We start from the raw sequence: 27,995 nt of genomic DNA, 5'->3' as shown, positions 1-27,995 counted from the left end.
ATCAGAGCAAAAGCCATGCTATACAATAGGCTATGGATGAAAGAACAAACTAAAATTCGCCTTCGCCATTCTTCTTCTGATTCATTTGCTTGCTGCTGTTGGCTGTATGCAAACTTGTAGATTGTAAGTTAGGGTGCCAAGGAATGTAGGGGACATAAGTGATCCTCGGATTTCCAAAATCACCCATATTCTTTTTCTTCTTCTTCGCTTATTGCTTATCGCATATTAGTTTATTGTGTGTTGTATTGTTGTTAACTGTGCCTGTACCATTTCTATAATTGTGTGGCAAGTACACTGAAGTCTTTTTTCAAACGGGTTTTTTACACGGTTTTCCACGATTTACACGGTACGTTTTAAACGATTTCTCGACAACGATACAACCTATCGACTTGATTCCAATCACCTTATCCGTTTCAAGCTATAGGTAATCGAATGGCAAAAAAATCACATTTTTTGTGTAAATACAGAGATTTTTATAATATGTCTATATGGACCATAGCATGCTATAATTACAAATGGCATTTTTTAAAAACATTTAAGCATGTGAAAAATCAAAATCTCGTAGGTTTTTTTTATACACGGTACACGTGTAAAAAAAAGTAAGAGGTTGTATCCAAGACACGACTGTAGATTTGACGTAGGATTACGAAAGGTAGTTATGATGTCATAGCAAAAGTATAGTAAATATTAAATTGTTTTCTTAACTCGTTATCAGTGAAAAATTTCGATAGGTTGAAATTCGGAAGCAATTTGAGAGGCCTGTTTGTGAGGTGCTCTGTCGATGTTCATGTAGTACAAGCCACTCCTGGACGATATGTCTTGGATTCAAGCTCTTACTCTTTAGTTTACTCTTTTATTAGTCATTTGTGGTCCTGAAAATGATCGATGGGTTGGAAGCTTGGAAGCTAGTTAAGAACAATACTGTGGCAATTTCTCTTCGATGTTTTTGCAAATGATAGCAGTGCGGAAATAAAATATGTAGGGGAAATGAATGTAATGTCGGCCTAAATGGCCCATACATAAATTCAGCAATCGACTAAATTTTCAATGGCGACCAAAATATATCCATTAGTACCGTCCCGACGACGCGTTCATCTAGATAAAATTGAAAATAGCAGATTTTTAGCGATGGGTCTTAGATCCATAGGCCATCATTAGAGCCATTTCCCCTAATAGGGAAAACACATCAATCACAGAATATGAGCCTACTGGACGGTACCTACATTTATACTTTTTGATGCATATTTTAAGCCCCTTCTATTAAAAGAATTCGGCAAGGTTATTTTTTGGCATAATGCTCTTAATAGGAGGGGCTAAAAATTTGCACCAAAAGGCATAAAGATCGGTACCGTCTGGCATGCTCAGTGCTTGGTATCAGTATTCAGCGACTGTGTTAGGGAAACCACTTTACCCATCACGGAAACGTCTCGTTTTCTGATTTCAAAATTACGCATTACGTGCACAAAACGAACAGAATTTTTGTTTTATTCAATAGATAATTAAAAAAGCGAATATTGATTGGAGGAATTCTTTCTCAATTTTTCCCCAAACGCGATCAATCATATTGATTTTTTTGCTTTTCCTGCAGAAAACCTTACGGAGTGTCTCTGGTTAACTGACATGGTTTGTGGTATTCGGTCATTGCGAGAATAATTCTTTGTATGTACCTCTTCAATACTTTTACGCATTTGACAACAAACGTTTGGTTGCTGGGTACAATATCAAAGAGCTTTGGGGGTGATGTGGCTGACAGAAAGATGAGCGAACGTTCAATGAAAATTAACTCTAAAACAACAATAATTTATGGTGATCCTAAAAAGGAACACCTTTTTGTCGTAATGGTTGAGTAATGCTGAGCTATTGGGGTGTTCAACACGGATGAGGCTAGCGAGCTGTATGTTGTTTGAAACGCGGGTGACGCGCTTGGCATAGATGACTCACAGATTTCACCAATACATTTAGACCTACAATTGCACACCTTCTATAGACCAGGTTGAGCCTTGATAGCTAGCTGCTTGCGGGAACCGACATCCGATTGATGACCTTGACAAATATCCAAAACATACTCTTTAACAAATTTATGGTGGTCCTGAAAAGGACCGTTTTGTCGTGATGGTTGAGTAATGCTGACCTATTAGGGTGTTCAAACGGGGATGAGGCTGGCGAACTGTATGTTATTTGAAGCTAAGGTGACGCGCTTGGCATAGATGACCCGCAGAGACTAACGAAGAAACTGATTTGGATTCATAGCGGTGTGGCTTCTTCCTCCTTCTATGGATGCCCATGTGGGCCTGCAGCTCGCTGCTTGCAGGCTGCCTTTCGTGGTGTACTGGAGAACAAAGTTAACGCCACACGATGGTGGCTGCTGCCTCCGACGACCGGACACCACCACGCACGGTGATTGAATGAGCACCGCACAGTGAGACAGGCTCGAATTCGATTTTTAAATCTGTGATAGGGAATGCGCTGTTTGCACACAATGGGTGATAATTTTGATCACCATTGCAACACTTGGACATTTGTATATTTTGCAATAGTGGCCTATTGAAAATTAATATAGTGTTCATTTTAACAGATTGGTAGATAAATTTCCAATCGTTTGGCTTGTTTAGAATTAAAATCCATCTGCTATTGACAGAGTTATATGTGGTCAAAACCTTACCTCTTTTCGTAATGCGGTCGATTTTGGTTTTTTTTAAATTGCACCCCCAATATGTTGCCGAAAGACGTAATCCTACGTCAAAAGACCTGAGTGTACAATCATGCTCTATGCCCAGGGAAGTCGAGAAATTTTCCAACCCGAAAAATTCCTAGATAGGACCGGGATTTGAATCCGTTGTAGCTGCGCCTTTACCGATTTTGGCGTTAGCGTTGTTATGGTATACTTCGTAGATTGGATACTGGCGACACTCGCGAATCTTTTGAAATACTCAGTTGGATTGCTTTCAGGAATAATGCAAGGGAGTAAACATTGATTCCAATCTAAACAAGAATACCAGAAGCCTGACTATCGCTATTCCCGGCCACGTCCATCTTTACCATAACTAGGGATAGGGAAGAAAATGTTGGCGTAGTACTGACCACTACGTTGAAGGGTTGGGCAGGGTATTCGGTTAGCATTTGCCTCAAATTTGGCGATGCAATCAAAAGTATATTTTGTTTATGTTTTGCTCATTTAATCTCTCGATAGCCGACTGTCGAAAGAAAATATATACGCGATAATTCATGTACTTTCTGCGGTCGATGGTTAACTTAAATTATACAAATATAACTACCAACGACGACGACGACGGTAATAGCGAATTTGAAGCTTACCTTTTTTTCCTTGATTTGTTTTCCGTCGATCTTGTTTTCTGTGCTGAGCACCAATGCTACCGACGCCAGGGAGGCAGCTCCCATACCTGGACCCTACCCATCAACTCATGAACCGGGGACTAACAGTTTTACTTCCCTTCCGAAGGAAGGCGTGATCAGAGATGTTATGCCTCAGAACATCCCGGCGGCGCCGACTGGGATTGAACCCAGGCCTGCTGGGGTGAGAGGTAATCACGCTTACCACTACACAGAGCTTACCTTTTGTCAAGGATAAAAACACCTTGGCACCTTCACTGGATCCTCATGTGCTTCTATCACTGTCCGAATAATCCGTTACATCGTGCCTTTGGATTTCAACACTGATGCGGCTGGCGAGCTGTATGTTGTTTGGAACGCTTGGCATAGATGGCCCACAGCGGGTCACGATGAACAACTGAATCCGATCAGTAGTGAGGGCTCTTGAGCTAGCTGCTTGCGGGGAGCCTTTCGTTGTGTACTGGGGAAAAATATACAACGCCACGCGCCGAAAGCACTGCTGCTGCTGCTACTACTGATGATGACCGGACACCACCACTCACGCGGTGATTGAATAAACACCGTTTGGCGAGACCGTATGGAATTCGATTTTGAAATCTGTGCTAGGGAAAGCGCTTTTCGTAGGCAATTGTTTATAATTTTAATTATCATAGCAACAGTTGCATTTTCGTGCAATTTTCAATATAGACCTTTTGAAAATCGATAAAGACTTAATTTTAACAGATTCTTAGAAAGTTGGCGTGTTAAGAATTAAAATCCATCATCTCAATCAAAATCAGACAACTTTCATGCCACGACCGACTTTGGTTTATGAAATTGCACCTCAAATGTTGCCTTAAAAATACATGGTATGTTAGATTTAAACTTATGGGAACTGACATCCGATTGGTGACCTTGACATAAGGCTTGTACTCGAAAAAATGCACAATTTTTATCCGTGTGTAACTTTTTTATCCGTGGGTAAAAATTGATGAAAATCTGGGTATACTTAGTTTGGAGTGAATTGTTTACATGTGAAAATTTTGGTTCAGTGGTTATTGAGATGTCATCGAAACAAGAAGAAAATCGCCGGAGAATTTTGCGCGCCGTCATGGAAAATCCAACTGCGACCATGAGATGGATCGGAGGACAACTGGGAATCACCCATACAACTGTGTCTCGGGTGGTAAAATCGACGACCGAGCGGCTGGCTGGAAGTGGAAGAAAATCGAAGACAGCTGACCCTGTGAAGGTCCGGAAGGTGTTGAATTATTTCAAGCGTAATCCGAACCTTTCGATTCGCGACGCGGCTCTGAAGGCAAAGTGTTTCGCCTGATTCGTTCATGAAACGAGCTGGGCTTCGTGTATTCAAGGTCCGGAAGGCACCGAATCGGCGTGATCAACAAAACACGGCGGCCATATCCAGCGCAAAGAAGCTGTATCGAGAGTGGTTAACGAAACCGATGTGTGTGGCTATGGATGACGAAACCTACATCAAGGCAGACGCAAAGCAGATACCGGGGCTGGAGTTCTAACGTTGCCAAATCACGGTTTGATGTTCCGGAAGACATAAGGAAGAAGAAAGTGAACAAATTCGCCAAAAAATACTTGCTCTGGCAGGCCATATGCCAATGCGGGAAACTGAGTAAACCGTACATCACAATGGGTACCATCAACAGCAAAATTTACTGCACCGAGTGCCTACAGAAGCGTCTGTTGCCCTTCCTGCGGTCCCACGGAGGCGAGACATTATTTTGGCCGGACCTGGCATCATGCCATTACGCGCGATCGACGTTGGATTGGTACAGAGACAATAACGTTGTTTTTGTACCAAAAACCGTCAACCCCCCAAATTCACCAATGATTCGTCCGGTGGTAAGATTTTGGGCCATAATGAAGGCCAAAGTTCGAAAATCGTCCAAGATGTTTAAGAACGAGCTGGAGTTGAAGAAAGAATGGATGAAAGTGACCAAAAAGGTCGGCTCCACCATTGCACAAAATGTAATGAGGGGTCTTAAGGGAAAGGTGCGGGCTTTCAGCGATGGAAAGGAAATTGAATAAAGTAATTATGCCGAAACATAATCCATATGTATAAGTTCATTCCCTGAAAGTTTCAAGAAAATCCGACTTAAAATAAATTTTTGGCGAACACTTTTGTCTGGTGCATTTTTTTCGAGTACAGGGCTTGTGGCTACCAAATTTACGGAGGTCCTAAAAAGGACCGTTTTGTCGTGATGGTTGAGTAATTCTGGGTTGTATTAGAGTGTTCAACACAGATGAAGCTGGCGAGCTGCATGTTGTTTGGAACGAGGGTGTCGCGCTTGGCATAGATAGCCCACAGCGGTTCACTAAGAGCTACTGAATCCGATTAGTAACGCTGCGGCTGCTTCCTCCTTCTACGCTCATGTGGGCTGCAGCTCACTACTTGCGGGTAGCCTTTTGTTGTGTACTGGAGAACAATGTTCAACGCCACGCGCCGAAAGCACTGTAGTTGCTGATGACGACGGACCACGCACCACCACACACTGTGATTGAATAAGCACCGTTCGGCGAGACCGGATGGAATCCGATTTTGAGAACTGTGTTAGGGAAAGCGCTTTTGGCAGGCAATCGATGATAATTTTGATCACCATTGCAACAGTTGGACATTTATGTAATTTTCATTTGTGCATATTGAAAATTGATCAAACTCAAACTTTCACGATTTTGCGCCACCATTAAATCATGTCCGATTGAGCATGAGTTTGAGGTAATAAACATTTTGTATGTTGGAAATGGTTTTTGAAATTGATGATAACCATTTTCATTGGCACCCTATTGTAAATCCATAGCCGAAGCAGGGTCCAAAAAGATGTTGAACTTTCAGATACATCTGTTTGCTTCTTCTTCTTCTTCTTCGTCTTCTTTGTTTGATTTAGCTACAAAGTATAAAAGACGAAAAAACCCATTTGTGTGACTTTTATGTGTTGCGAATATTGTTTGGGTTTTGACTTATGGGTTCCGATGCAATGACGGTGGTGGCGTCATGGAGACAATTCCGTCGTAAAAGTGGGTTTTTATCATCCTCCATGAGGGGGTGGCTAATTAAATTTGGCGCCTACAGGACCGTTGCTGTGTCCTGGAAGTGCTTTCGCCTTACGTAAACGACCACCCTTGTTGTCCTCCGTCGGGTGCTAAATATGAGTTAGTATGTGCGGCCACGTCTCGTGTACCCCGCGTGGCTGATAAGAAATGTGCTGGGTACAATGAGAAACGAGAAAATAGCATTGAGGAACAATGCGGTATTGACATATCATCAACTGGATTTCTTCTTTTGCTGAAGTATTATCGCATTATGTCAGAGCTGTCGAAGGTGTAGTCGGGCAGAATCGTAGTGAGGGAACCGTTTTTCATATCACATACCTACTAACGGCACTGTTAGCAGACCCTTGCGGTATAGATGACATGAGCTGGGTAGAAAGCTTTTAGTAGTAAGCACTTCTGGAGGCAGTCTATTTTAGGCTAGTGCATAATTACATTGAGCTATCTTTATTAAGTGATTTGTTGATTTACGCTTCTATTGCGAGCGTTTGGCGGGCTCTCAAGTTAGTGTTCTAGATGCACTTCCACAGTTATTAATTGAGAGCTTTCTTTACCAACCAATGCATGAATTTGTATATTGTGTGGCAAGCACTATGATACTCTATGCCCAGGGAAGTTGAGAAAATGTTCAACCCGGAAGATTTCCTCGACAGGACCAAACCCGCCGCCTCCGGCATGTTAATACCGTGTATTTACCGACTAGGATATCTGAAGCACTACAATCCACAGTTGAGCATTTCTAGGCCAATTAGCGAAAAAATAAACACATTCTTGATTTTACCACTCACAATTCCATGAATCTTCACATAATTGTTCACTAGGCGCACTAGAACCAAGTTTGTGCAGGAATCCGGTTATTTTTTACTCACGCCTAATTTTTCAAAATGGATTATTTGATATTTTTCAATAAATCATAGCACACAAACGGGTTGTCTAATCGAAATGACGTCTGAGACGAAGTTGTAGGAAACTGGATTGCTTTTTCAGGAAAAAAATTACACACTGATAAAATATCACAAGTTTTCGTCAAAAAATGAAAGAAAAAAAAATTGTGGGGTTGTGTATAAGACACGACCGCATGGTTGACGTAGACTACGTTATGCGGTGTGTGAAATTCTCGTGCAATTTTCTAGATATTGATTTAAAATACAGTAGAACTAACCTATGAGTTCGGTCCTATGCAATAAAAATGCGAATACATATTCTATTACATTTGGTTGCTAAATTACAATCAGATATGGAGTAAGGCTTGCTTCAGGTGATTCATTGAAGCGTCTAACAATTACCGTCATGATGGTTGATATTCCCTATCACTTCACGATTTCTAGGGCACAAATCTTGGATGTTTGTGACATCAGGCATGAAATTGAAACTCCTTGTGTACTACACTGCAGCAAACGTGCGGCTTGTGCTTAATAGGCCGGGAATGGGGTAGTTAACCCTAATGAGATTGATTAGAAATAACGTTTCCACAGCGATTCAAGTTCAAAACGCTAAAAAAATGCACACAAAAATACGGAGCGCACAATTTTGCACCAATGTTATGCAACATTTCGTAGTTGATCAGGAATATCTTGATTAGCCATAAATCCCTGCAATAAGTTATCGGTACATCTTTTATCTATCGATTGAGCAAAAAAAAAAATTGCTTAATATTGCTGTTTTTTAAGTTTTGTTTGCATTTTCTAGACGCACATGCATCATGTGGCATAAAAACACTGAGCGATTTTGTGGTGATATGGCTTCCATATCTATCACAGATTACAAATTCGACAGTGAGCATACATAACATTTCTCGGTGCGTTTGTTGTTGCTTTTGATAGCCAATACAACCTGTTACAGCACTACATTGAAGAAAAAAAAATCAAATAATATTCAAGCTGAACATTTCATTAGGTCCTAAGTAACTTTGATAGATTCTCTTCGTCACCTTGATATAACCGTTTCTACATGTGAATGTCTTTAAATGGGCGAGGGTATGGTATACAAGAAGAAAGTCGACGAAGAAAATCTTGTCAATGTTAATTAGGACCTGATACAATGTTCAGCTTGAATTGTTTCCCTTAGCTGTAGCAATGTAAAGAGAAAATCGATGAAGAGAATCTATCATTGCAAGTAGGCCCTTTTGAACGCTCACTGTCGAATTCCAGAACCTTTTTTGACGTAGGACTACGTCTTTGATTTCTATATGTGGGGGTACACTTTGTGAAAACCGAAAATGGAACATGTAACAAATTAAGAAAGATTTTGAACGTTAATAACTCAGCTGCCCTTGGTACAATTTCAATAATTTTATCACCAATCGATCAGAAATATGGCTACGCATTGATAACAATGCTCCCGAATGTTGATTTTCAACAAGAAGTTATTGAAAAACTGGTAAATGTCCAGCATTGTCCAAAAGCGTCGAATTAACTTATAAATCCACCAATTACCTACATGCATATGCTGCTTCCCCAGCACAGTCGTCAGAGAGTAGTAAGTAGACGAAACAAGTCGAAGTGGCATTCGCCTCCGATCCTCGGGCGCGTGCAAATAGGGAGGATGGAATTGCGTAATATTTTGCACACTCATCGCCATACTCAGAACCACAAGCTCCCAACGACCACACCACTATGTGGTGTTGTTCGGTCGTCAAAATTAGTAGCAGCAGTAGCAGTGCTTTCGGCGTGTTGTGGCGTTGAAAATTGTTCTCCAGTAACAACGAGCTGCAGAGCCCACATAAGCAACCATCAAAGGAGGAAGAAGCTGCACCGCTATGCTATGGATCGGAATCAGTAGCTCTTCGTGAGTCGCTGAGGGTCGGTCATCTATGCCAAGCGTGTCACTCTCGCTCCAAACGACATACAGCACGACAGCCTCATCCGTGTTGAACACCCAGCTCAGAATTACTCAACCATCACTACAAAACGGTCCTTTTCAGGGCCATCAAAAATTTGTTAGAGAGTATTATTTGGACACTGGTCAAGGTCATCAGTTCCCGCAAGCAGCTAGCTATCAAGGCTCAACCTGGTCTCTATATAAGGTGTGGAATTGTAGGCCCGAATGTATTGGTGAGATTAATCATCGTTCGACCATTTTCCAGAACACGCTGGTAGGAAGCGTTAAAAATCCATATAGAATTTGAGAGAAGTTGGAATAATTCGCTTTCGCTCCACAGTGCTTAAATGGTTTCAAATCGGGTCCAGATTAGCCTCCCAAAGTTACAACTCATTTGGTTAGAAACAGACTTCGCACAAGCCATTTGAAGTTGACATGTAAATTACTATGGGAAATCTCAACTTTTTGTTCATTGCCTTCTAGTATTTTTCCATATTAAGCTGCGAAACAGATATACTTTCGGGGCGCCCCATTCATATAATTCGGAAGAGAATCCTGTGAGGGGTGAATTGAATACACTTCAATACCAAAATGCACAAACCTTAAAAATTCATAAATAACAAAAAAAAATCAAAATACACCTTTTTAAGCCGGGTAGATGAATCGAAATACTCAAGTTGACAGTCCCTTGGATTCTCTTCATCAACTTTCTCTTTGAAATAGATACTACAAGTTTGATACGCTTACAAATAAAAAACGGAAAGGGTTAATATAATTGATGATTGATCAATTAAAAGAACTAAATGTTCACATTTGTTCCATCCACTAGCGGTCCTACGTCAAGCATCCGTTCGTGCCCCTAGGCACAGACCCTTCTACTTTTTTTTCTTCTGTTCGGGACCTAACACTACTGCGACCAGTAAATTGATCTATTGTAGTATATCCCGTGTCCTTAGTTTAGTGCATGACGTATTACTCCATCACTGTTGAGAAATGATGAAGTATTCGATTTTTTTTACAGTTGCCACTCTTGCATTTATCGCAAGGATCCGACTCTACTTGAAAGGTCCCGCTATTTATACCCTTCGGAGTGTTGAAACACCCTCCAAAGGCGCGCCCCTTTGTCAGTCAAAATTGGATTCCTTAGCAACAAAATTAAGGTATGACACCGATAATGACCATGCATCAGAACCCTAGTCTTAACCACTTCAAACTAGGGAACAACGAAGAGAAGATTAGGAATCACATAGATGAAGACAACTAACTCATTTTTTTGCCTTGTTTCAAGATCATCCTCGGTAGACAAAGCCGAGCCTTGTCACTATCAACAAGGCACAAAAAGTAACAAGGACTAAGATGTGTTCCTTGGATTACTGAAAAATCCTGTTCCCCTAGTTTGAAGTAGTCAGGACTAGGAATCGGTGGTAGATCTTACATCCCGTAACGTACTACGAAAAGGTGATCTACCCACGTTACGGGGCATTCCAGAACCTAGTATGTACTGAAAAAAAAAAACTCGACGGTGCCTTTTTTTTAATGCGGTAGAACGGTTTATAAAATTCCAGATTTTTTGCTGATGGAGGGACTTACAATGCTTACCTCGTAAGTCCCTCCTACTTGGAGAATTTTGAAATAGAACGGCTTGCTATGCCTCGCCTCCATCAGCAAAAAATCTGGGATTTTATAAACCGTTCTATAGCATAATTTTCCAAGTAGGGGAATTTACGTATTCTCGGCAACCTAAGCAGCGACCTTCTTTCTATAGCCTTTTTCTCTATGGAACGCACACATATGCAGTATTGGTTTGTTTACAATCTTTTGCTGCCAGCTGCTCTAACAATTTCAGTCGAAAGAATTGTCAAAAACTGTTTTGAAACGCTTTTACAAAGCTCCAATCTTCTCTAGTGAGAGCGAGTATTGTCGGCAACCAGTTTTTCTTCGGCAACCGTTCCATTTGAACTGCATGTAAATCTGCTGTTCTATTATCGGCAACTCGAAATCAGCTACAATTTGTAGTGCGTGTGTTTCATTTCAAGAAAACCCTGCTAGATTGCTTTTTCTCAGTGGTAAAAATATAGTCAAATTGAAGCTGAAAGCATAAAGAATCGTTTGCATGCATTCAGCGAAGTGTTTTCGTAAGAAAATCCAGTGAAAATAGTGTTTCAATTTGGGTTGCCGAAAATAGTCTGTCATGCCGAAGCCGTCATTTCCCCTATATGGAGGTATGGAGGTACCGTCTGATAATTTCAGTGCTTGGTATAGAAATCTGTAATCTGTGTAGGGAAATCTTTTTTTTCCCACCACAGAAACACCACGTTTTCTTATGCAAAATAATGGAGAATCAAATGGAGGAATTTCAACCTAAAATGTATGTTCCTATCGCGAGATATTCACGATTAATATCGAAATTTCACAAAAATGTCCAACCCGTTGTGTGTGTGTGTGCTGCTGATTTTCACTGTTGCCCAATGCTTAGGGAACTTTCATAAATAACGTAGTAGTTGAGGGGGAGAGGGGTTTTAGAAGTTGTGACCGGCCATGTATTAGGTATAGCAAAACACGCTACGAGGAGGAAGGTCAAACAAATTCTAATTTAAATATGGTCCCTTATTTTAATTCCAAGGCTGTGTCCCAACCCAACGGACGAGGTAAATTTAACTCGTGGTTAAAAGTGACAGATGAGTTATCGAATAACCCTGTTCACCGAGCGTGGTTATATCTGTCCGACTAGACGCTAAATTTTGGTAACCGTGGCTGAGTTCTGTTTGAAAACTGATCAATTTCCGGCATTTTCGAACATTGAAAATAACTTTCGAAATGTCACGTTTAACCACAAGGTTAATTCAACTCGGCAAATGGTACACAGCCCAAGAGGTATTTTTCGATTACTTTTTCGAAGGAACGTATAAGCTTTTGTAAACAACGCATTTGATCGACGATTTGGCGTAACTGGTAGCTCACCCACGCATGCTAACACCACCATCAGATAGAGATAGAGGAAATTGTCCCCTACCTGATATAGTGGTGTTAGCATGTGCGTCCGGTTTCGCCATAGGAGAATAAATTAAGATTTTCGTTTAAAAGTTTAATTAAGATTAGTGCGAAGAGGTTTGCACTGGAGACCGATCTATTCAAACCTTGCTATGATTTCGCTATTGTTCCACTTCAGTATAACTATGAATATTTTACCAGGAATCCATTTGAAAGTATACTACCGCTTTGTCATTGTCATCGTGAAGCAGCAGCTATCCCCATAGCTGATGTTATCTATTGGTGTCAGTTCACAGCGCGGATTCGCTATGAAATGAATATGTGACAATTAAGGAACAATAGACTGAAAACTTGTTCTACAAAATGCATGTATGGATGTGCGTATCATCAGAATCAGGTGGGAAGAAGCAAGGTGGGAAAATTATGTCTAGCACCCACCCGCACTGACAGTATTTGTGTGTGTGTGTGTGTGTGTGAATGTGTATTTGTGTATGTCAAGCTCTTCGAGTCGAGCTAGAGGTTTCATGTTTCAGCAACGCATTGCAATGTGTTAACTATATCTACATGTCAATGCTGGCCAGCCATCGTTATCGTGTGAATGGATTCGTTAGTTGACTCTTCGTTTGGAATCCCGGTGTGATATATGAGCTATCAGATCTGCGGTTGCAAAAGAGATATGTTTTCCGCAAAGGTATAGATAAATACGTCCGTGAAAGAATGCCCATGAATTGTTTACACTCTTTGATAATACTTGATAATATAAGTGGTTATAACGAATCTAACTTTTTGTTTTCTCTTTAATTTCAGGTAAGTCGATTATGTTAGATTATTCACCGGATTTGGTGAGTTCGAAATAAAATCAATTACCTATAGCGTTCCCTTTGCCCTGCTTTTAATATTTTAATGTACATACAGTCAATGCTCCGTAAGTCGATGGTCATGAGATTTATCTTTGACAGATCCATAGGCTTATGGTACGTGGTATATGGACAGCCCTTCAGCCGTAGACACCTCTATACAACTTAAAAATCATGATTTATCCGCACCTTAAGTAGACACTCTGAGAACTTCAAGCTCGCACTTTCTCTCTCTCTCTCTCTATGCTTACAAACCAACCGAAATCCAAAGCTTCCTTCTGAATAGTGCTGACAACTAAACCCATAAACATTCTTAATCTCTGTTTAAATTGCTCCTTTGTGACGGTACTTATGCTAAATGCGCAAGCGTCTCACAAAGAGATGGGCCTAACGCGCACGATTATCATTCACAGATTCTAGTTATATAGTAGAACCTGCAAGCACATGCCACGAGATGTAGATCATGTCTTAACCGGCTTCTACCGGTAGTGATACTCGTTCCTATAACCTATACTACTCCCTGCTCTGACTTCAGCTGATAGTGCGGAGTACTACACGGCACTTATCGATCGGATCTCATATGTGGCGCGCGAACTACGCCGGTGACGACGGCGACGGACGGTTTGCGCGCGCTGCTTCCACTCAGACTCAGCCAGTCGCTACTGAGGAGCCTATCGACACAGTTCGGACGGCCACGTCGCGTTCGTTCGCATAGAGAACAAAGCGTGGGCTCTCGCAGCAGCACCCCTTGTGCCCTCTTCCGGTTCCATCCGGCGGCCGACGGTGGTTCAGTTCTTTTGTTCCGATTTCCGCGCCCGGTTTGCGGTTGTGTAGTTTTGGATTGGATCTGGGAATACGTTTTCATAACGATTGAACTCGTTAGTCGGGATAGTCGCGCTCGGTGAAGGTTTGGCAGCTTGCTGTTTTTGTTATGCGCTGTGGGAAAATTGTGAGAAAGTGTGACAAATGGGGAATGGCGGTCTTCGGTGGAATTAATTGTGTATGAGTATAAGAAATTGCGACCATTCAGTTGTGAAAAGTGTACAATTTTAAAAGAAACGTGTTCAGTCAACTTTGTAATATGAGTGCATATCAGTCACACGGCTTATCAACGAAGTAATTGGAGGAATCGAAGTTCATTACTGGAATTTTTACTCAAGTGAGAATCGAAGTCACAAAGATGTCAGTTCCATATGTGTAAGTAAATAATCATGTTGCTGATGATAACAGATTCACACTATATTTGAAAATGGTTTGCATGCATATAGGTATACGTAAAGTGTGAGTCGGAAGTTCGGCAATAAGTCTGAAAATCAAAGCCGTGCGTGGTGTGTTTGTTTTAGATGGCGAGCAGTTATTTTTGCGCCACTATCACTAAATCAGAGGGAGGGGTAGTGGTGTGGATGGTATTTTTGTTTGCGTCATTTTACAGTGATTTTAAAGCTCTTATTTTTAAGATCAGTTTAGCATTTCAGGGCTGTAACAATAGGCCACTAATTACGCGGATTGATGTGCTATCATTTTCCAATGTTCGGGATGCACCGGGTCAACCGTGATTACTTTTCGTCACGTTAATTTGAACTACTGTGCAAATTTTCTGCAAAATCGGTGATGATTTAGAGGTGCTTCAAGTTAACTTTATGTTTTAAGGTAATTTACGGCTCATAAAGGGCGAACACGAAATTATTGCGACACCGAAAATGTCATGCCAATTTCCTTATAATGTTTAGAATCAAACCAATATTTTAGGGTAGGTTTATACATATATTTACTTAAAAAATCAAAAGAAAAGTTAATCGATGGAGCCTTGAGTGTAAAATTGAACGCATTTTCGCTTGATGCCCTCCATCAAAGTCTTTACAGTGTCATCCGGTACCAGTTTCTCAGTTTTTTTTTTCCATTTTCTTAACATGTCCTTCTCGTCTTTGACTGTCTTCTTGCTCTTCCGAAGTTCCCGCTTCATTATTGCCCAGTACTGCTCCACCGGGCGCAGCTCCGGACAGTTTGGCGGATTCATGTCCTTTGGAACAAAATGGACAGAATTGGCCTCATACCACTCCAGGATACTTTTAGAATAGTGGCATGATGTTAAATCTGACCAAAATAGCGGAGCTTCGTCGTGCTGCTGCAAGAACGGCAAAAGGCGCTTCTCGAGGCACTCAGATTTGTAGATCTCGCCAACTGTGCCCTTTGTCACGAAAGGCTCACTCCTCAGTCCGCAAGAGCACATGGCCTGCCAAATGAGATATTTGGAGGCGAACTTCGACATTTTCTTCTTCTTAAATTTGTCGTCCACATCGAACTTGCTCTTGCCGGTGAAAAACTCCAACCCCGGAATTTGCTTAAAATCGGCTTTTATATACGTTTCGTCGTCCATCACACAGCAGCCATATTTTGTCAGCATCTTCTCGTAGAGCTTCCGTGCCCGAGTTTTAGCCGTCTATTGTTGCCGCTCATCGCGGTTTGGGAAGTTCTGTACCTTGTATGTATGTAGTCCAGCTCTCTTCTTTGCATTCTGGACGTAGCTCTGCGACATGCCGATCTTTTTAGCCAAATCACGGCTTGAGACGTTGGGATTTGCTTTAATCATCCGCTTCACCTTTCCCTCCGTCTTTTTGTTCTCCGATCCCGGTTTTCTTCCAGCTCCTTTGCCGTGGTCCAACGTCAACCGCTCCTGGAACCGCTTCAACACTCTGGAGACGGTTGAATGGTGAATGTTCAACATTTTTCCCAACTGCCGGTGCGACAGGTCAGGAAATTCCAGGTGTTTGGAAAGAATTTGTTCTCTCAACTCGCGTTGGTTCACCTCCATTTTCGTTGAATCGAAAAACACGACTTCGAGTTTGACAGCATGTACACAATACACATCAATGAGAAAGTGTGCAAAATTTGGTTGATTTTTACCCAATGGTAAAAAAGTTATGCCCTGTTGAATGTGTCGCAATAATTTCGTGTTCGCCCTTTAAATGCTATGAATGAATTGGATAGCAACGGTTCCATCCTCAGAAGAAAGGTTGGTATATTTGCTCATTTTTCTATACGTTGCTTCCACCTTCGATCGAGCGCAGCGCTACTGTGCCTGTCGCTCGGATTCAGTCTTCTTGATATGTTGTTTTCGCTAAAATTTCGATATTATCTTCATACTTTTACTTCATACTTCATACTTTTCCATCTTTCATCGATCTGTGTGTATTAACCAACACAACACGTTCTACAGCTCTATATTTGTGTAATATGAACATAATCATTTTGCATTTGATCCTCAAAGTCATTCGCACCAAGATGAAGACAAATATTAATATTGACAACAACACAGGCGATAATGAAGAGCCGACCACGAATGGACAAACAAATATGTCGACTTCGATTGGCGTCTTGCAGTGAAACTTTTCCAAGCTTTCGCCACCTTCATTTCGAATTGAGAACTACTGGAAGTGGGATAGTTTCCAAAATCTCCAAGCAAAACAGACGATTTTTGGGGCAAATCGGTCCATACAGAAAAACTAATAATATGTCGTGGAAACTTTTGCCTGAATCGAGTAAGAAAACGTGTTTGCAAACTAACTGTTATTATTTCGGCATGGATCGAAGATGTTTTCATGGAAAATTAGGCATAACAAGTTTGCACCCACAGGGAGAGGTTACCTGCTCGGAAAATGGTGAATATGTGCGATTTCCACTAAGATGAAAGTGGATATTAAGTGAATTTACCTAGGAAAGATTGTATCATGCTGGTGATAATGGAGAAATGGTGGTATAGGACGCCAATATTCAATAAATGTTAATTTTGGCCTTTTGTTGGCAAACATAATTTTCGATGGAAAACACATCGGAGCATTCAAGTTCAGTTGAAAGTTCATCTGGAAAAGTCAAAGATGCAATCGTGATGATCGTAAAAAAACGTTTTCTTCTTCAATTCAAATGTTATTTTGGAAGGATTGTACACAGGCTTGATGAAAACTATGATTTAATCGAATACAACATATCAAGAAGACTGGCAACTTTGCCTGACCTGGATTCAGACAGACACAGTAGCGCTGCGCTCGAGCGAAGGTGGAAGCCGTGCATAGAAGAATGAGCAAATACACAAACTTTTATTCAGAGGATGGAACCTTTGCTATCCAATTCGTTCGAAGCATTTACCCTTGAGCGGCAGATGACGCGATTCTGCCTGTCTCATACCGGACGTATGAGAAAACCCAACAAACATTGAATGTTGAAAAAGAGCTTATTCAGGCAAAAACAAGCTTCTTCAGCTAAAAAATAGCTTATTCAGCTGTTGTTCAACTCAAATTGTATGTTGGGAATGGAAGAGTTGCCAGTCTTCTTGATATGTTGTCTTCGGATTTAATGCTAATTTTCACGAATTTTATACGCAGTCTGTCAACATTATAATCATCACGCAGTGGCGACATCTGCGTTGAGCTTTTACGGCAATCTCCAAATACTCAGAGGTTGCCTAGATTAAAAGAATGTTGATAGCATAGCATAGCATAGCATAAACCAGGTTGCACAATGTCGTAGGTGGTACGAGCTCCAAACTGTTGTTAAGAAGGAGACCCACCTTCATCCGTTGCTGTTAGATAGTAATTTGTGATTAATTATTACCTCTTAGATAAAGGATGTGTCTCCCTCCAACAAACCAGAGCTGTCCTGGCCACGTCCTTGCACCTGGTGGGGAAAGAGAGGAATTTTAGTTCGACACTTACTTAAAAGAGATGCAGAGAACTCTACGACCCCTCATAAGTGTCACGGGAAGGGTGGATTTTTGTTAGTCGGGAGGGTAAGCCATCCCGACCAACCATTCGTGAAACTTCTTCAAAGTTCTTTATACAAAAATAAAGATTAATGTCTGTAATTCTTTACTTTCAAGTTTCTTTGATTTCGATGAATATATTTAAAAACCTTTATTGATCGATACTTACATTTAAGATAATTTCTTTATCGGTCGCATGATAGTAATCTATAAAGATGCCATACTAAATTTCTTCTAATTTCGATGTGTCACAAGGACTATGGTTTTCTTTATAAATATTCATCTAAAAATATTTGAATACTGATACCATCGTAACGTTGAACTTTGGCAAAGAACAATAAAGATTGCCATCGATGTACATTTATAATCTCCTTGCTATCGATTTGCATCGCTGGGTAAATACAGTTTGATACACACTAGATGACAGATGGCAATGTTTATATTAGTTATCGACAAATTTGGTTCTTCATCGAGAGAAGCATGATCTGCCGGAAAATTAATGGCAAAACTGATCGATGGCCACGATGATACAAATGTTTGCCATTAAGTTCTTTAAGTTTACTTTGATACGCTCCCGGCCATTTCTAAAGAATCAGCGATATCAAGCGTGGTAGAATGAGGGAACATGATACTTTGGTTATGGATATGACAATTAAATTTTGAATGTCTGTTTGAAAAATGTACACCAATTTCAAAACACCATATACTAGAGTGTGATTGCCAGTCGTTAAGAAGCTGCGTCAACAGCAGCTATAGACCCGAGGATTAGTTATCAACAAAGAAATCAGTGCACCCTAGATGGCACGGGATCGAAACCTAGCAATTATGCAGATAAAAAAAAAATCACAAAAATATCAGTACCGTGTATTGTTATTTTGATCTGATATGACTGATATGAGAAATCGATATTTTGATCTGGCAACACGAATCGATATTTTTACATAGGTAACGATTAGTAGCAACATTTTGATAAAGATGTTTATAAATGATTCACGATCAGGCTTTTAGTATCTTTACATTTATTCATAAAATGGTGACGATCGCTATCGATTTTTCATATGAATGTCTTTGAAGATCGATGTATCGAAAATTAAAGAAATTTAACGAAATGGTTGGTCGGGATAGGATACGCCCAGCCGGCGTTGCTGGCAATCGTTATATCAGGCATTTAATAAATAGATGCTGTAAGTAGTTTGTCTGGCCGTTATTGCTGCCCATTACCTAAACATATTATTCAAAACAGTCTTCAGATTTTGGAATTAATAAACGTTATCAGCTCGATCCTGTTGCTCCTTTGCGCCTGAAAATGTTTGTTGATCCTAAACATATGCACAATTCATTCTGATGTATAAAAGGTTATTAATAGTATGTGGAATCGTAGATTAGAATGAAGATTTGCCCTTGGTCTAACTCCCACTGTCTGGCAGTGGTATTGTGGATAAAATCTGCCTGCAATCAATTCTTATGAATGCTAAGAAGCTTGAACCCGGGAGTTAGAAGGTGACAGCTCTACCGCAGCTACAATAGCCCATTTCAAGAACGCAAGCATTCCGAAGCTATTTTCACACATGATAAGCCCCGCTCCAATACATTATCGATGCAAATATACACCATTGATAATGTACTGAAACTTTCAATCAAGCAATAGTGCAATAGGGGAAATGACGGCTTCGGCATGACAGACTATTTTCGGCAACCCAAATTGAAACACTATTTTCACTGGATTTTCTTACGAAAACACTTCGCTGAATGCATGCAAACGATTCTTTATGCTTTCAGCTTCAATTTGACTGTATTTTTACCACTGAGAAAAAGCAATCTAGCAGGGTTTTCTTGAAATGAAACACACGCACTACAAATTGTAGCTGATTACGAGTTGCCGATAATAGAACAGCAGATTTACATGCTGTTCAAATGGAACGGTTGCCGAAGAAAAACTGGTTTCCGACAATACTCGCTCTCACTAGAGAAGATTGGAGCTTTGTAAAAGCGTTTCAAAACAGTTTTTGACAATTCTTTCGACTGAAATAGTTAGAGCAGCTGGCAGCAAAAGATTGTAAACAAACCAATACTGCATATGTGTGCTTTCCATAGAGAAAAAGGCTATAGAAAGAAGGTCGCTGCTTAGGTTGCCGAGAATACGTATATTCCCCTACTTGATTGACACGTATTTAGTAAGTTTTGAAATAATCGTCTTGAATTAGATGGATATTTCCTATCGAGGACAGAGGAACTAAAAGGTAAATAAACTTAGCTGAGCGTAGCTACGCGTAGGTTAGAACAGTCGGCACCACATGCAACGGATAGGAATTTGAAAATTTTCACTTAATGCACTTTTCAACATCACTTCTGTACTTTTTAAAAATGAAATTGTAAATTTATAATATTTTCACTAGAACGAAAACGACGCAGCAAAACAAAAACACGTCATTTTCGCAGCGCGGCCTACTTCAATCTCCTACTTAGTACGGAAAACAAGATAGACCGCCTAGATTAAAAAAATGTTGAAATGTCAAAATTAAAATTCATGCAGCTAGTTGGTCTATCGGTTAAGGTTGTCTTCATTTCCAGCTAAGTTGAGTGTAGAAGGAATGATTTTTAACAGCACTGGTTAACAGTTAAAATATGGTTGCTTGAAATAAAATTTCGGAATTAATCTTTAGGTCATCGAATCAATCAGGAAAAAATGTATACTTTTTTAATGCAAACGTTAATTAATGTTTTGCTGCGTGAAGCAAGGTGAATTTTTCAAAGCTAGCTATATTCTTATAAATAAGTAACGTAAATGGTTAGGGCAATATAAAGGCATAAGTTCAAACATAAGTAAGCATAAGGTGGATGACAAACTATGAGCATGAGCATTATTTGTATAATAAATTATGAGCACATCCATGGTCACACTTGTATAGTTTGTGTATAGTTGTTGTATAGTACTCATAATTATTATACAAATAATGCTCATGCTCATACAAATGTATCCGCGGCAATAGAATTATAAACCACATTAGAATTATTTTTATAGCATATGAACTTTAATATACAGATCGATGTCCTACTATACCACTTAAAATCCCAGAAATGGTCGATTTTTGATGATCACGTTTCACATATGTAATGCCCATAATATTTTTTTCTTCAAATTTGTGATTTAAGTGATTTTTCAAAATTTCTCGTTTTAATTATTTTTCTCTAAATCTGGGATCACGAGGATTGTTAATATTGTTATTTTGAAGAAAAGTTCTAGTCAACACAATTTTCTATAAATTTCATTTTTAACTAGTAATTTTTTTTTTCATTCCTAACAAGTTTGTCTTATAACCCATTCAGCCAGATATAATTTGGCCTAGTGACTTTAATGCATAACTGTAATATGTTATGGATTATTTTTTTTCTGGTCATTGTTCGAGTCATAATAACTGCGCCCAACACATTGAGCTTTTGTGATATATATGTGTCCTTTGCTAAGTTCATGTCATAGTACCTCTTCTCACAAGAAGCCCCATTCAATTGTGATGAGTTCTAGGACCTTTCCAAAGACACGCTCTTTCATCAATCAAAATTGGTTCAACAATAATCCTCATTCAATTGTGAAGCTCCGTATCATTTGATAAACTCTGAGACCTCTCCAAATACGTGCCTTTTCATCAATCAAAGTAGGTGTCCTTAGTGAACAAAAACCTAAGAGAAAGAGGAGACACTACGGGGCGAAAACGAATAACTTTTCTGTCAAACGAGAACCAGCTCGTGATTGGCCGATTTGAAGTGCGTAAGATAGAGATAGAGATAGTTTTCGCGCACGAGGCGAACGTTTTGTGTGATTTTCTTGTATTAATTCTTTTTAGTGCTGATTAGATTGATCCCCGTTCTCCGCCTCATATTATTTGGCAAAGTCCCATCCATTAACCCCGAGCCGACCGCGGGTAATCGGTCACCCCACTAACTTTTCAACCCTTTTCCACTTCAACACACGCACTACCGAAAGTGAGCATGTTGACGCAAGCTTTCGCTCCTCCCACTAGAAGGATTTCATAGCATAGCACAGCAGCCACGAAGATAGCAAAAGAGGAGAAGAAGAAGAAGAATTTATCATATAAAAGTAGCCACCTTTCGCGCAAAGCGCACACGCGTGTATCGAACGGATCATCAAATACAAAGTTTAAACTAAACAAATACGCATTCTCCTTTTCCGTGACAAGCCGAAAACAATCAGCCTTTCTCAAGGCTCACAATGGGATAATCCCTGCAAGTCGAGCATTTCGTAAACCCCATCCATACCTTTGGTATTCCCCTTGAAGAGGGAATTGGCCGTACAGCTGGGATCCTCCGAGCCGAGGATTTCCCACACCATTTTCAGTGTCCTTGAGCGGACAGATAGATATAGATAGAGATAGAGATAAAAGAGTAAGAAGCCAGCTGTCTCCTCTTCCTCTTAGACAAAAACAAGCGAAGATACTGATACTGGACCATGCATCAGAACCCTGGTCGGAACATTTCCTTGTTTCTAATCTCAAAACCGAGGCTCATAACGGTCAACAAGAAGACCTTATGGCCAGAGTGATTACACCAGTAGCGCACCTCAAAAATGTAATCTACCAGCGTAACAGGTTAAGTGACCACAAATGTTTGGCTTGACTCACCTTGTTCGTTGGTTCTTAACTAGTTTTGCCATGATTCTAACGTAGTCTGTAATCATACATTCGACTAATCATCATGACACTGAACCCAAAATGTCAGCCGATTAACACACTACCAAAGTAGGGCATATGGTATTATCTTAACCAGTTGCCAGCAGCAGCTAAGGTTGCAAAGGTCGCCTCTGGTAAAAAAGTTGCTTCCTAAAAATCACTGATAAGAATTTGAAGAGCGTTCGATTGCTGCAGTTGGTAGATGGGCTAGTTTGGTTGCTTTTTTTTTAATGCCAATGTCTAGAAGATTTGCGTAAATGAAATTTGAATGAACATCGATCTTTCGTGGAAGTTGAGAGTTAAAAAAAAAATGAATAAAATCATGAATTTATCCACCTGATGTGAGATCTGATCCTTCTTACTTATTCAAATTCCGACAAGACATGATATGTGGCGAATGTGAATTTCCACGTTAAAAATGGCCGCAAATGATCACATACTTGCCCAAACAACCAGAATGCACGTATATTCAAAGTTGATTCTGTGATATACAAACATATATACAAACAAACAAATCATTTACAATCCATAAAGGAGACTCATGTGGAAATTTCTATTGCTTTCTATTGATTTCACATCATATACGATTTAATTTATAACAGTTCAGGACCGTTTGATCAATTAAAAAAATAACGAAACTTTACAGATGCTCCAATAACAACGTCCAGATCAGTTTAAAGTATTTGGGAGCGTCATGAACATCAGGAAAACTACGGGATCTCTTATGAAGTTCCGAGAATTCCAGGAAAATTTTGAAAACTCTATTTCAGTTCCATTAACGCCCCCAGCGAAAAAGTACGTTTTGATTTATTTAACAATATTACACAGCAAAAAAATAATTTTGATATCACGTCAAAGTGGATGCACTACAATCATGTCGAAAATATGGTGTAATATTACTTGCTAAAAAGGACAAAATTATCATTAATACAATGCATGAACTGACATTACGCTGCTTTTACTGCATTTGTTTATTTATGTGGTCATAAAAATTACATGAAATTTTCGACATGATTGTAGTGCATCCACTTTGATGTGATATCAAAATTATTTTTTTGCTGTGTAGAAAAGGATACCAACAATCAAAAACCATCAGTTTGTTTCCATTTTTTAATCTACGTGTAAAAACATTTTTTTCTGAGCTATTATGGCAAAACATTGGACTCACTCAAAAAGCGGCATTAACCGACCTTTCGAGTTTGTTGTAGTTTGGTTTTTCATGATAGCAATAGAAAAAAATATTTCACACTTAAATTTTCCCAGGAATCTAAGGAAATCCCAAGGGGTAGGTCACTCTACACACCAATCTGGGGTCAGCTTTTTTGCCAGTGTGCCACAAGTGTGCTGCAGATGTGCTGATTGTGCCGGTCATAGAGCAAGCTGCGATGGTTTGTAAAATACCCATCCCGCACAGCAAAAAATAAATTTTAATCTTACATCCAAGAGGATGCACTTCAATGATGTCGAAAATCTCATGTAATTTTCATGGCCACAAAAATAAACAAATGCAGTAAAAGCAGCGTTATGTCAGTTCATGCACTGTATTAATGATAATTTTGTCCTTTTTGGTAAGTAATATTACACCATATTTTTGATACGATTGAAGTGCATCCACTTTGATGTGATATCAAAATAAATTTTTTGCAGTGCGGCAATCCGGTATTTCTGACACCTTGAATGTTTTTGTTTGAAATCGCACGGACGTGGGAAGTGGCGGGTGTGCGAAATTTCGGTGTTTTGTGTTCATAGGATAGTAAAAGTCCTGTGTTTTAGGGTTTTATAATGTCCTCAAAGGCAGACCAGAAACCAAGCCTTTCGTGGAACCGGTGGGGAACTTTGTTGGAAACCGACTTTAGAGGATGATGAATAGACTTGTGTGAGTTGCAGCATTATTTGAATTAAGGGTACTAATTGGGTTTGATTAACTGCCTCTTTTTCTTGAGTCCACTCTAGAAACTACGTATTTAGATCTATAAGCTAACTGCTGGTCTGAGCTCCTCTGGGATATTCAATTAGAGGATGTTCCTGAATATACAGTCAAACAGCACGTAATGTTGTGAACATCTTCGATGACAGTTGTCCAGCAGTGCTCCCCTTTTGTTTTTAACAATCCAATGCCTACAATATTGTGCCGAAGGTGTGCCAATGGATGTGCCCAAGCTGTGTCGAAATTTCGGCACAATGTGCTGATTCCTAAATAAAGTTACATTTAACATTTTTTCTTTCTATCTCATCATAAAAAATGTTTTGACTCTAAACTCTGGTTTTTGGCGGTTTTTTGAGTCCAACTTTGTGCCATGTTGACATAGAAAAAAATATTTTTACACGTAAATTTTCTTTAGAATATTATATAAAAATAACATAGAAGTAGAGCATAGATAGAAAACAATTGTTTTAGAATAAATTAAAACGTATTTTTCGGCTATTTAAGCTTCTCCTTAACATCAGAAAAACTGCGGGAATCATAGCTTAGGGAACTTCATGTTAATTCCGAGAGTTTCAAAGAACTTCTGATAACTTCATGATAGCTCTGAGAACTTTAAAAACGCCCAGAGCCACGGGAAAGATTTAAAATCCTTAATATTGGGTTCTAATGGTCTCGGGGCATAAATTTCAGGAAAATTTCAAGAACTGTTCCATTAAATTCAGGAAAATTGCACGAACTTATCAAAAGTTTATAGATTTTAAATGACTTCAATTGAGTATACAGATTTTAAGAGAAGTTAAGTGAGCGTTGTGGCTGTTCTGAGATAGTTCTACGAATAACAAGAACATTGTGGGTAGTTCTGAGGGCATAAGTATATTTCGAGAATTTTTAGACAGTTAAAGCTAGGAAAATTGCGAGCAATTTCAAAAAGTACAGGAAGTTTTATGAACTCAATTAAAATATTTGGAACTTCATAGAAGCTCAAATAAATTCAAGGAACGGCAAAAAAACGTCGGAATGTTAAGAGATTTTTTCATTGATTTCAGGGTAGTTCCATAAACATCCTCAAAATAATTACGAGAACTTCAGAGTGGTCCACATATCTTTAAAACACTTTAGGGTGAATCGCTGTGGAATCCGTATTTCTGATTAATCTCATTTACACCTTGCAATTTTCAAGAGCACAAATGTCAGCTCTCACGAAACATACAACAATAAACCTGGAACTTAACGTTTGCTGCAGTGCAGGTAGATCCAATTTCATGAGCGGTGTCGCAACAGTGTGCGAGATTTTCGCTCTAGAAAACTTGAAGCAAACCGCCATTACGATGGCTATCTTTGGACACTTCAATGAATCACCTTAAACAAGATCCGAGTAATGCAAGCAGTGTTGGCAAAATCAGAAATCAATTGATATTTTTCCGCTCTCATGCGCTCGCGTGATATTGGAACAAAATATCATGCTTGATATTGATTTTACAAGCTCCTTTGATATTGCGAGACTATTTGCAACGTGCAAACATCAAGCTGAAAGTTGAATCGGTACAAAAATGATTCCGTTGCGCATCGTTTTCTTAGAAAGAGAAAGTATAGTTTGCTATCTCTTTTTACTCTTCACCGATGGCAGACACGAAGTGACTGTTGCCAGCCGTTATGGTTGCATTCGGGTGTAAAGCAAAAATCATGAAACTCAATCTCACCACAGTTTGTTGAGATTTGCAGCTGGTGAGTTTTGTTAGCTTGATATTCCCGAGCTGCGATATCACAGCTTGCAAAATCAACCGCAGTTGTTTGCTTGTTGATTTTCCTCTACGAAAATCAAGCGTGATCTTGGGCGTTGGTGAGATTTGAATTTTTGATATTTTCCCAACGCTGAATGCAAGTCAATACTTCGGATTTCAGGAAAATTTCATAGACAGACTGCGGGATCATAAGGTAACATCTGAGAACTTCTATAACACTTTGGGCAATTTAGGGAAGTTTTGAGAACTTCAAGGTGGTTCAATCTGCTAAATGGACACTGCAGGAAATTAAAAAAAAGTTCTGAGATTGTCAGGGGCGTCAAGAAAACTTCAGAGATGTCCAAATATCTGATGGATATTATCTTAATAGAATTTCCAAGAACCTCAGACAGGCTAGCTCTAGAGATCTTCAGACAAGCTCAGAGATCTTAAAGGCAGTCCCAATAACTTTGGTAAAGTCCAGACTTTTGGGGATGTTTAATGATCTGTAAATGATAATTTCTATAAATTCACGATAGCTCCATGAGTTCTAGGAAAAGATCGAGAAACTTTTAGTACTGAGAACTGAAACATAAGTCCAGAAATTTCCAGGGAAAATCTTCTGGTGTAGAACTTTATGCGAACTGCACGATCTTCCGGCTAGCTTCAAGATCATCAGTGAAGATCAGTTCACGTTGTTCAAAAACTTAAGCAAAGTTTTCAGATCTTCGGAGAAGTCCTGAGAACTATAGAGAAGTAATATTTTTATTTTTAGGTGCTTTGATTATGTTTTGGAAAGTCCAGAGTATTTGATGGGTGATCAAAGATCTTCAAAGCGGTTTCTTTAATTAATTGCTAGATGTTTAAAAAATTCTGAAAAGACTACCCTAATAAAAATAACCATAAAAGAGAGCTTAACGACGTGTTCGGGGTATCATCCAAACCATTTGTGGGATATTTTACCCATCCGGGATACAGTTCGTTTATGGTATTTGTTTATTAGGGTAGACTTTTAAAGATCTTAAAAAGTTATTAATTATGTTTGGGTTTCGATCGGGGGAGTTTTAGTAGATCGTAACACTTTTTATTCTGAACGGAAGATTGTGCAACTTTATATCCCATGAAGAAAGCTAAGTCCAAAGACTGAAACGTCGGGCATAAAACATCGTAGCGTTTTGATCCACCGTTAAACTGACAATCCAATTCCCAATAAAATAGTTTAAGTTTTGCTGTTTGCGCTGATTACAGATACATTTTACCCGTACTCTCAAGGGGTAATCAACTCTGCACACTGTGCCGAATCACGGTATGGCACACTGTTCGGTACGATAGGGCACACTTTGACAATTAGGACACAAACAATATAATATAAAACGGCATCACTGCTGAGTATAGACGTTTTGCAAATCATTGCTAAGGTTGACTACTCGGTTGAATACTTTGTTTACTCAAAAGTGAAGTTAGTGAGAGCATTTGTTGTCATACATAAAAATAGTAACACAACAATTAAATCAAGAATTTAACAACGACAAACCGGTTTCGAAGATCACTCGAAGAAAATCTGTAAGTATTATTTGAATCGTGGTTCGCTTTAAATCTAGCAAAACGCAATCCGAATCACAGCAAAAATCCCTGTGACTCGTGATTTCAGCCAGAACAGCTTCTATTCGGCCTTGACTTCAACCAAGTTCATCGACACCATGGCCGGTCGAGAGGGTCTTGTCGATACGGCATTCAAATGAATGAAAATCAAAAACAAACCTGGAGACATTGGGCGTTCGCAGTTGGGACGCAAATAAATATTAAGCCGCCTAAGGAGGAAATTTT

General features: G+C 39.5%; 1 protein-coding gene across 3 annotated transcripts in view; it reads left to right on the top strand.

Moving 5' to 3' along the window:
- Positions 1-27,995, top strand: part of LOC135717608 (uncharacterized) — a 215,107-nt gene that overhangs the window by 64,546 nt on the left and 122,566 nt on the right. The window contains exon 1 of one of the 3 annotated variants that reach the window (XM_065239740.1): positions 13,737-14,276. The exons of the other annotated variants lie outside the window; for them this stretch is intronic. The gene's annotated coding sequence lies outside the window, so the exon portion shown is untranslated. Of the gene's footprint in view, positions 1-13,736; positions 14,277-27,995 lie in introns of those variants that run through there. 3 annotated transcript variants of the gene reach the window in all.

Source organism: Ochlerotatus camptorhynchus, unplaced genomic scaffold, assembly GCF_037179485.1.
Source record: "Ochlerotatus camptorhynchus isolate MF236.1 unplaced genomic scaffold, CSIRO-AGI_Acam_v1.1 ptg000006l, whole genome shotgun sequence".
In the NCBI taxonomy this organism is placed as follows: domain Eukaryota; kingdom Metazoa; phylum Arthropoda; class Insecta; order Diptera; family Culicidae; genus Ochlerotatus; species Ochlerotatus camptorhynchus.
Note: the sequence above shows the minus strand (reverse complement) of the source record. Positions and strands in the feature narration are given on the sequence as shown.